The sequence below is a fragment of the Vanessa tameamea genome, chromosome Z (genome assembly GCF_037043105.1).
Source record: "Vanessa tameamea isolate UH-Manoa-2023 chromosome Z, ilVanTame1 primary haplotype, whole genome shotgun sequence".
NCBI lineage: Eukaryota > Metazoa > Arthropoda > Insecta > Lepidoptera > Nymphalidae > Vanessa > Vanessa tameamea.
This window is the reverse complement of record NC_087341.1, coordinates 4,629,436-4,641,124: the sequence shown is the minus strand read 5'-3', so window position 1 is coordinate 4,641,124 and position 11,689 is coordinate 4,629,436.

Below are 11,689 nucleotides of genomic sequence, written 5' to 3'. Positions count from 1 at the left end.
TTATTGTAGAAATTAGGTACAACAAGAAAACCTTGAAAGCTAGTGTAGAAGAAAGATAAAAACCGAATGAATACGGATATTTACCCACAAAGTATTTATTTTTTAAATGCATACAATTATAATATATTTTGTATAAGCGATTCATCATTATAATATAATATATTGTTCTACTTTTTTTCCCTTTGGTATAGTAGTAACATAATAAAACTGTTGATCCCGGGTTTGCCTTAAAAATATTTTTGTTTACAAGATAACATAATTTCCGTATCAGCTCGATTTAAAAAATTGATAGTGTTTACATTGCCTCTAAAAGCACGTGAAAGGCGCTGTTCTTGTCGCTCGAACTCAATTTAGTCGTATCGGTTCGCCGTCCTATTATAATATTGAGAGTGAAGAAACAGTGTACCTTTGTTTGTGCACACACATGAACTATAAAGATAATTTTATTGTAGTACAGTTGTATATTCTATAGAACGGGTTAGGAACACATTATCCTCATTATTTTAGAATCTATTTTCAAAAAAATTAAAATAAAATATACAGCGTTTTTCATTTATTTCTTAGACTGTAAGTGGGCAACACTAATCATAAGGGTGAAAAGACTTGTAATACCAGTTAAAAAAGGAGCAAGTAACTTGCATCTCTAAAGCGAATGGCCGGGGAATACCTGCGTAATGGAAGTCACTGCGCCTGCGCTGGGGAAAACAACCGTTTAGAGACAAGTGACTCATTGACCACAGTGTACGATTCAATTTCTTCTTGTTAACAGGAAGTTAAACTGTCAATTTGTGTATAAGTGTTTGTTTTGGTTCTAAATTTGAATTTAAATTGACGCTATGGCTGTCAATATGTTCTGGTAATAACAATAAGAATCTGATTTGTAAAGAAATTTTTTTATCGATATAATTATTATTTTCGTATCACATGATAAATAGTAACATTATATATGTGATAAGTTCTTATACAGATACAGAGTTATATAATGTACATAGCGTCTTAAATATAAGATACTTAATGAGCAAAATTTCAGTGTCAATTCAAATGTTTCTGAGCATTTTCTAATACATACTTGCAATCATTGAATAAATCCATTTCTATAACAATAGAGAAAGTCTTAGTTAACAAATAGCTAATGTGGAATCAACAAAGCGACATTTAATAACTTAACTGAAGCAACTAAATACATGATGAGGCTATTTGATCAATGACGGCGCAAGCATAGCATTGATTTCAATAAGTTTATATTATCTCCAAGTTCGACATACACAATTTAAAAACACTTTTAATGTTTTTTTTTTGCAATGTTTCTGTACATTAAATGTGTCGAACACGATATCATATAATCACAAATTATTAAGCAATTAAAAACGGACTCATCTAGATTTGAACCTGCCATATTCACTTAAAGTCGATTTAGACAAGATTTATATCATCATATTTCTGTTCAACTACTATAGAGAAATTATGATTAATTTGTATACTCATCTTGATCTTACGTTTATGAGTATTTTTAAGAGTAGAAATCTGGATGAGAATTAAGGACCTCAGGATCAGCAGCCTTGTAAGCTAAGCACTGTACAACAGATGGGAGACTATCACTTAAAAACATATAATTGAATAACCCAAGACATATATTACATGATATGTAATTTACATATAACGTATTTAGATTTGTATATGTTTGCCTTGTTTCAAATTAATAAACTTGTAAATTTATATTTTGTACGTACGTACGTACGTATACTAAATCAGCGTAAGAAGACTTAGAATGTAAAGTTTTATCAGATTTTTTTATGCTTTGATTTATTAAATAGTAGTTATCGTCCGCGGCTTTGCTCGTTTTAGGTGTTGGTCCTCAGGTGTTGGGTATAAAAAAGTAACATATGACCTTCTATGGAGTTCAAACTTGATTCATAACTCATCTAATTCGTTTCACAGGCAAACAAACAAACATCGTCATTTGCGCATTGATAATATTAATCTATATATATATAAAACCAAAATAGCACTCACTGATTAATCACGAAATCTCAGAAACTATAGCACCTACAAACTTGAAATTTGGCAGGTAGGTTCCGTATACGGTGAAGACCTTATCCGCTAACGGATTTTACGAAACTCCACCCCTAAGAGGGTAAAACAGGGGTCGGAAGTTTGTGTAGTATAGCCACAGGCTCAGCTATAGCAGTATATATATAATATTATTTGATCAAATGTAGTTTTAATAATTAAAACATCTTCTTTAAATACTTTATAATAAATTCAAGTTGTTTTGAACTTGTAACTCCAATTGCGCATTTGGTTTGCGTTATAAAAATATCAAACAATTATATAATATTATTGGATATATTTTTATATAACTTCTCAGAGATCATTAAATTGTTTAATGTTTTAGTTTGAAACTTAACTTCAACCAAGGTTACGTCGATTTGTAATAAACGATTAAAACAATTAATATCAACTTAGTTACTCTGTAATGTTAGTTATTATTTGTATAATATTGCATACAGTTTGAAGATTGCTGGTTCGAATATGTGTCGTTTGTATACTGTACATCGTGAAGAAAAATGTATATTTCAGGCGGAACTAAGCCAGACGTGTATGTATCTATTAACTCACGAAGGCGCGCCCCTCCACGTGAAATTTTCGTGCATTAGTGTGAGTGACCCTCGTCTATCTCAGTGTGCGTAAGACGATGAACATAAGAGTAAAGATAGATACAAATTAGATTATATTTGTTAATGAACGCTGATAATATATAGAGGAGGGAAGCTTCGGAAGTGAATAGACACTCATTCTAGGCGGATGAATATTTTTTTATTATTTATTGATCTCATTACATCATCAACTTATCACTAAATACATAAAATTAACAATAAGTATAAGTAATCATACGAAGGAATATGTATTTAAAGGTGTAAACAACATTCAAACTTTAAACATCTTAGGTATAGGGAGCCTTTTGGCCAGCAGTGGAATTCTCAGACTGTTACGTATATAAAATTATCATCTGACAATTAAATAAAATTTTTGAAATTCTGAAAACGCAAATTAAACAAGTATACTTCTATGAGGAAGAGGCGTACGTTTAATAGCATGTTTTTTTCTAACGTACGTTATAGAAGACTAAATAACTCGACATTGATCCTTTGATCTGTATATTTTCCGCTATTAAAAATATTATTTATCCGAAGCAGAATCTATTATCTTTTTTTATATATAAAATAGGAGAAAGTACAATCCGCCACGTGATGGTAAGAGGTTACCATCGCCCATTGGCACATGGCGCCGTAACAAATATCAACCGTTCCTTACAACACCAATTTGCCACTAATAATGGGAACTAAGATGTTATGACCCTTGTGCTTATAGTTACATAGGCTTAAACCGTAATACAACAATACTGGCTAATGGTTTGGAGCTAGAATATGCGATGAATGGGTGATATCTACCCAGATGTCAAATATCAAAATATAATGTCACTTAAAGAATGGCCTGAATTATCTTGTTTTTTTTTTTTTTTGTTAATGATTATATTATTTAATATATATATATATAACTTGTCCATAATTATATTGATATAATAATTTAACACGATGAAGGTTAGAAAAGTTTTATAAAAATTGTAACATTAAAATTAATAACTATGTTTTATAAAATACAAAAAAAAAAAACATACAGCGTTTATAAGTTTCTTATACTTTAATTATTATTTTTTTCATTTTATTCAGAAAATATTATTTCATACAATCAACAGTTATTCTACTAAATTTTTTGCATGCAATAAGTGTATTTCTCGGCGTCCGTAGATTGTTGTTTGTTTAATATATGAACATTAAACTTTATTTACATAGACCTCAACTATATATAAATTAGAATTAAAAACAGTTTCTTTATAAATCCGTGGAATGGTGGCAAGAATGCTAGCAGAATTTCCCAGTTGAATCGCAATTCCAACCTCTGGGCAAAAATTTAACCAGTTCTCCTTTTATCAGTGGAGGCAATAAGTTGCTATTCTTTTAATAAAGGTATTAAATTAAATTAAGGACTAATTAAACAGTTATTGAATGTCAAAAAAAGCTACCACTGGTTCGGAAAGAAACACTTAGATGTACCGATGAAAAAACTCAGAAAACTGTCACGGGATTTAATACATTACAGCCAATTAACCCTGATCTAGTGGCAGTGGATCGATCAGCGTGACAATCATTGTTAAAATTACTGTTTCACATAACAATAGCCTTGCAGAATTAAAAAAGGAATAACAAAATATTAAGATTTTGCTCCAAGATACGATATTAGTGCTGATGCTGATGTTAGGTATTCTGAGTGGTCAAGCAGCAATATTTAATATAGTTGGGTTCCGCGTTGAAGACTGAGTGAGCCAGTATAATTACAACACAGGGGTCTTAACATCTTAGCATTGACGATGCAAGGAACAGCTCAAATTTCTTATGATGCCAATGGTTTTCGTGACCTGGTTTTGCTGACCATTACCATCAGCTTGGCCATTTTTGTATAATAAAAAGGATTATGTACTGCAGTTGTACTGCAGTTTCTTGGAAATGCAATTTCCTGGCTAACCTAAAATAGAAATATTTACATTATGTTTTAAATACATAAAAGTCTTGTCATGTTTAGTATATATTGGAAATATTCCAATCCCGTATCTAGGTGATATACCACTGATATAGATACCACTGATGTGGCTCAATTCTGACTTAAAATGCGACAACGGGAAAATTAAAATCATTTTTATATTTATTAAATTAATAAAGAGATATATTTTAAAATAAAACAGTTTCGTTATTGTTTATTAATTGAAAAATGCGTTGTTCAAGATAAGGAATTATTTCCTTCCTGTTTGTAATTTATCTCGGATTTGGCAATGAAAGAAACATTCTGAGCAAACCCGCATGTAAGGGATGTAGATTGGCGATATGTGTATAGTTGTATCTAACCGCACTGAAGTAACTGACATCTTGAGAATAGACCTTTGTTTTTTTTTTTTTAAATAATATATAAAAAATGTTTGCTTTCATCTAATGTTTGAACTTCTAACAATGTTTATAATAAAACAACTATAAAATATCTCTATTTTCTGTCCGTAACATTTCAACTACGGAAATATTATTAAGATTTCTTTTATATGTTAAATTTCTGCCTTTATCACGTATTTTTTTATATTGTTAAATTTATTGCGAATTCATTTTTTTTAATGCAATACATTAATTCGCAAAAGATAAAAAGTTCCGGAAATGGAAATGAAAGTTACAAAAAAATCATGGCCACAGTAAAAAAAAAAAAACTTGAACCTAATGTTTTATTTTTTTTTTGGATACTACGCGTAGGACTTGCTTTCGTGTAATGCGTATTTCAGTTTTTTATTGTATGTAGGTATAATTTATATTATCTTATTTCTTTTGTTACCATACTTTTAAACACGTACGTGGCAAAAATTAAGAATATATAAAATAGCAAGTATAAATCTACAACACGACCGGTCGTGAAAAAACCACACATAAAACCTTAATTACAGTATACAACAAGAAAAACAAATCTTGTTGTTTATAAAATTATGTAAAAAAAATATATATATATGTACTATATGTATATATAGTAGTATTAATGGCAAGCGTTGCAGTATCGTGCCTTCTATTGTATTTTGGTGGCAAATATGAAAACTAAAAAAAAAAAAAATACCACGTAAACTCATTTCGTATCTAACGAGGATTTAATGGTTATAATTATTACAAACAAAAACAAATATTAATTATTGTATTGATTGGATTATGGATTACTAGCGACCCGCTCCGGCTTCGCACGGGTGCAATGTTAACTAAATATACTCTAACTGTCTACTGCTCCTACTGCCACTGTCTTACAACGTTCGCAGTTTTTCATTCGTGAGACAATACAAGCCGCCTGTCCCTGCGTTTTAAATCTGTAATATCTTCGAAAATATTCATTTAAATTTAATGCTGTAAAGGGCCATATTGATCTATATTAAATGCACAATGTATTTAACATAATTAATTGGACAAGGATTAATGCTGTATTGCTTAAAATCGCCTCGAATATAAACCATTAATATAGTAAAGGATAAAAAAGGGTTAAAGATCTAAGCATACATAGGGACAGACAGCGGTAAGCGACTTAATTTTATACTATGTAATGATGGAGTAAAATCAAAATCTATACTAATATTATAAATACGTGAATAACTATGTTTGTCTGTTACACTTTCACGGCCAAACATTGAACCGATTTGATGAAATTTGTTATGAAGCTCGAACCCCAAGGAAGGTCAAAAGTTATTTTATACCAAGCACTTGACAGCCAACCCCTTAAACGCGTGCGAACCCGCGAGCTACTACTATGTTATAAAATAAGCTACTGTATTATGTATGATCTTTAATGATGGCAAGAATGCATTTTTCCGTTGATAAAACAAACTTTAATTGTTCAATCACTGGACTAAGGCCTCGTACCAGTGACGCTGTTCTTGTACAATTTGGTGGATAGATGCATCAGCCATCAGTTCGGATTCAAATGTTCAAACAACTCGACCCTCTTAGCTTTTTGTTATAAAATTAACTGATACATTATTAGTTTCAGAATTAATACTATGACAGTGATTACGTACGACATTTAACCGGGTCATTATTATGATTGATTGTGATTGCCATTAATATACGCCTACAAACAAATAATAATTTATATTACATTATAATAATTGTCAGCGTTGTAAACGTTAAGTGAAAGTTTAATATTATATACTGTGGTATGAATCAAATTACAATCACAGAGCGAATCTTTTTCCTTGAATTCGGATTTTGAAATGTATTAAAATAACGAATTGTATGTTTAAGTAAAATCTAACTTATATCAAGCGACTAACTGCGAAAGCGACTAATTGCCGAGATGGCCCAGTGGTTAGAACGCGTGCATCTTAACCGATGATTTCGGGTTCAAACCCAGGCAGGCACCACTGAATTTTCATGTGCTTAATTTGTGTTTATAATTCATCTCGTGCTCGACGGTGAAGGAAAACATCGTGAGGAAACCTGCATATGTCTAATTTCAACGAAATTATGCCACATGTGTATTCCACCAACCCGCATTGGAGCAGCGTGGTGGAATATGCTCCATTCCTTCTCCTAAACGGGAGAGGAGGCCTTAGCCCAGCAGTGGGAAATTTAATGGCTGAATATGTAACTGCGAAAGTGAATTTGTTTATCACCGTGTTTGTTACGCTTAGTGGAAGCGTTGATTTACTGTTTTTTTTTTTAATTTAGTTTGTGTGAAATTCCCTAATTTCTTACCTACTCATACAACGTGTGTAAAATTTGATGACGATCGGCCAGGATAATTTTAGTTTTGTCAGTCACACGCGTTTTTTATTAAAAGTAAAGACTATTAATGAATATGCTAAATATATAATTAATATACATATATAAGTAGTACAAAAAGTGACCGAATTGAGTGCCTTGTGCTTGGTCATATTTGTTTTTTTGTTTATTTTAATATGTTATAAAATATATTGGTCTTAACCTATTTTTTAATAAAGTAATATAGCTAACATATTCGTCGCCCACTAAATTATTATTGCTTTAAATTTTATTTCTTTTTTTTATGATAACAAAGAACCATTTTTTTTAATTGCTCGATAAGAAATATCGAAAAGAAATATACGACAAATTTCGATGGTCAAGAAGTGTTTATGTAAAGATTATTTAAAAAAAAAAAAAATTAAATTTGCGCATAGTCAGTTGTTTTTATTATTTCCGTCGTATCAAGATATTTGTATTAAAATTATGAATTAGGAAGTACAGTGGTATATTTTAAGTTTGTTGAGGTTGGTTCTTGTCAAGGTTGTTTTTTACACGCTTCATATTAGCTTCACTAATATGAAATTATCAGTCTGTATGTAAACAAATCTAGGAAGTAGATTTTAACTTACTTCTGACTGTCGTATCGATTAAACTTTACGAATAATTGTAATGCGGTGACAGAACAATGATCATCAGATCAGCTTATTATATTAAATTAATGGCTACCTGATCTGGCTTCACACGATTCGAGGGTGTACATAAAACATTTATATTAAAGGACAAATAGAATACCTTTTGCCGTTTGCAGAATTACTCCCAAAATTACATAACAATCGGGGATGATTTAGAAACAGGGATAGAACATAAAAACTTTCAATTTTATTAATTTAGCTATAACAATTAAAGTTAAACTTAAAATCGACTTAATTAACATACAGGTATAAGTAAATTTAATTGAAATTAAAAAAGGAACTAAATCGAACGAATATTTAACGGTTATTGAAATTAGATTAAGTTTATAATTATTATAAGTATTTAAAACAGGATATTTACCATGTTTTTTATTTTTATTTGGCGGAGCTCGATATTTCGACTTTATCGTTCGACATCGTCGTTGTCTCGTGAACAAGACATCCATAGATAATGTATGTAATAAAAATAACCATGTTAATTTAAAATCTTAAAAGTTTATAATTAATAGTCCTATTCTATTGCGCACTCATAGCTTTCTGGCTCTTATCAATTTAATATATTTCTACCAATTTACTTGGAGTGTCCATATTGTTATCGAATTCAATATTCCCACTTATGATGTAAATGCATTAAATTTATTTTATTGGTAAGTTTATTTATGACACTCGGTCCCTATTAAAACAGATATTAAGTACGATAGAATACATTAGTTATGCCAGTTGTAGTACTTGCCGTCCTAGTGCGCAGCTACTTGCCTTATTTTGTCTTATAGTAAAAACTATTTTTCTGAATGTCGTCCCTTGTATGCTTACAAAAGGTTTTGCAACAAATAAGTGAGTTTATAGATAATAGCACGTGTTGAGATTGTGAACCTTAAGCATGAGCATCTTAAGCGATGATTGCGGATTCAAATCCAGGCAAGCACCACTTAATTTTCATGTACTTTTTGAAGGAAAACATCGTGAGGAAACCTGTATGTGTCTACTTTCAACGAAATTCTGCCACATGTATCCACCAATCCGCAATGGAGCAGCGTGGTGGAATATGCTCAAACCTTCTCCTCAAAGGAATAGGAGACCTTAGCTCAGTTGTGGGACATGAACAGGCTGTTAATGTTGTTGAGTTTGAAACGATCGCCTCCAGGCAATTTCTTTATTATATTGAAACTAATTAGCCGTTCCGGCTTCACACGAGTAAAATAAGAGTCTATGTAAGATTATTTTATGAAGAATATTTATATGAAGAGCAAACATACAAAGAAAAATTCTTGTTTCATATCCGGCTACGATAGTTGAACTTTATACACATAAACCTTCTTCTTGAATTACTTTGTTTATTGATATAAACCGAATTTAAATTCTGTTGCGTAGTTTAAAAGATCTAAGCATAGAGACGGCGGGTTGCGACTTAATTGTGTACTTTATAGACATTTGTCGAAAACAAAAATTACTGAGTTTCTGTCGCGGGTTCTTCTCAAATCTGGGTATTTTGTTTTAATAATTCGGAATTTTATATAATAATTAAATTTAAAGTATGAGTTTCCAAGACTAACTAACTTACTAGAATACATGAGTTTGTGATATAGTAACTAGTTTTAAAGCTATGGAGCCGTAAGTCGGACAGAAAGTTGCGGGGTTTTTCTGTGTATAAACGAGACTTTATTACTATATAGTTAACGAGACGACCGGAACTTATTTAATTACTTTATATACTATTTTTCGTGGCAAGGTGGTGTAATACAACAAATTTTCTAATTTTCGGTTCAACTTGAGAAGTTTCTAAGCCAGATCGAAAGACGGCAGTCTCCGATTGTCGATTGCGTCAAAATTATTTGGCAGAAGTTAAATTGTACTTTAGTTAAATTGATCTCTTCTACTCTTGTCAAAAACATACATTGTAAATCATGATATTGCCATAAGTAAATTAAATTTTTTAGGAAACATTTAGTGTTATTATTGCTATGTTGTCAAAGATATACAAATCATACCTTATATAGATCAAAAGAATTTCAATGAAAATTGATAAATATGTGACCTGTAGGGTAATTCATTTCTTACTTTTCAAGGCAGTAAGGTACGGAATTTGTTTTGTTTAATTTTGAATTTGTGCCTTAAAGCAATCGACTAAAGTACATATTCTATGTCTACATATTCAAAAGTAATTCCTTAAAACACGTTTTAAGAATTTATACAAATACAAAATTGTTAAAATACTGACATTTAATTTTGATTATGTAGTATTAATTTAAATTAATAATCAATGTTTTCCACAATCGATTTACATGTTTTGACTATGAAGCGATTATTTAATGAGTGCGCGCATTATTTAATGAGATTAAATATTTAATAATTATAAATCCCTCATACCCAAATTTCAGTCACCGCAGTCAATCATAAGGATTGGATTGGAGGCCTTCTCAACACCTCTCAGGAGATATTATCTTCAAGATTTTTTAAACACAGTTCCGTTCCCTATTTCCTTGCCCTCGTAATTGGACGTAACGGAATCAAACTCACGGATCAAGATCACGTACAGGTTTAATAGCATTACGTCCGTTTCAATGTATGATCACTCTAGACGGCTATGAAAAATCTATAGGATTATATATGGGCCTAAACAGGAATATGAACCCAGAAGGTTGCCATTGCAGTCTCATAATCTAGTAACTAAACTAACGTTCAAACTACTTACATTAATTTGCCGGAAAACATAAATCCAAGTAAAACAAATTTTAATTATATTATTTGATATTATCACTATAGTAAATCGGAATCGGAACATTTTTTGGCAGGCGAGTCGAAACTGACTTAGAAATGTGTTATTAATATTCGTAGGTTTTGGTTTCTATTCTGTATGTATAAATAAAATTGTTGCACTAAGGTCGTATCTTTTTTTAAGGTGTTTTTTTATGTAGCAGTGTACTCGTATACGTATATAGTTACAAATGTACATGTTTATCATATATTCCCCTTGATATTTCCTAGGAACCTGTCGAACAGTTTACCCTATTTGTATGGCAGCTGGCACGGTGGTGGTACGCTGTTAACGTGGTCAAGTAAATCTGAAATATAATGGGAATAAAAACTTCCTATGAATCTATACGTTCGACTCGAAAATAAAAGCAACCCATGGCCGTGCTATTAAAAATATTATTGAATGCGTATAATAGGCAGATGCAAAGATTTTAATGAAACTAGATAAATGAATAACTATAAATTATGTTCATCAATGTTCCAATAATAAATATTCAACAAATATGATGTTGAGAAAAAATTGCGCGTAAAGTCGGCTGATGAAATTGCATAATCGATCGGATTAAATTAATGTTCCATTTAATTTTGTATTCATTAATTGCATTTCCTTGTTAAATGTTCTTTTATAATAAATAAGCATATATAATTTCTTAACACGCTGTATCTATAAAAGTAATAATAAAAAAAAAAACATTGAATGTCTTATGCGAGTAAAATAATAATAGATCTTATTTCCAACAGAATTATCGGTAATACTCTAAAACTATACGATTCAAATATTTTATTACTTTAACTGTAAAATAGTGTTTTGGTATTATCGCTTAAAGTAAAGTCTACTATAATTATAGTCCTTCTGCCGTGTCCGTCCATCTGTTCCTCGGTTTACCTGGACGCGATAAAGTCAAAAAC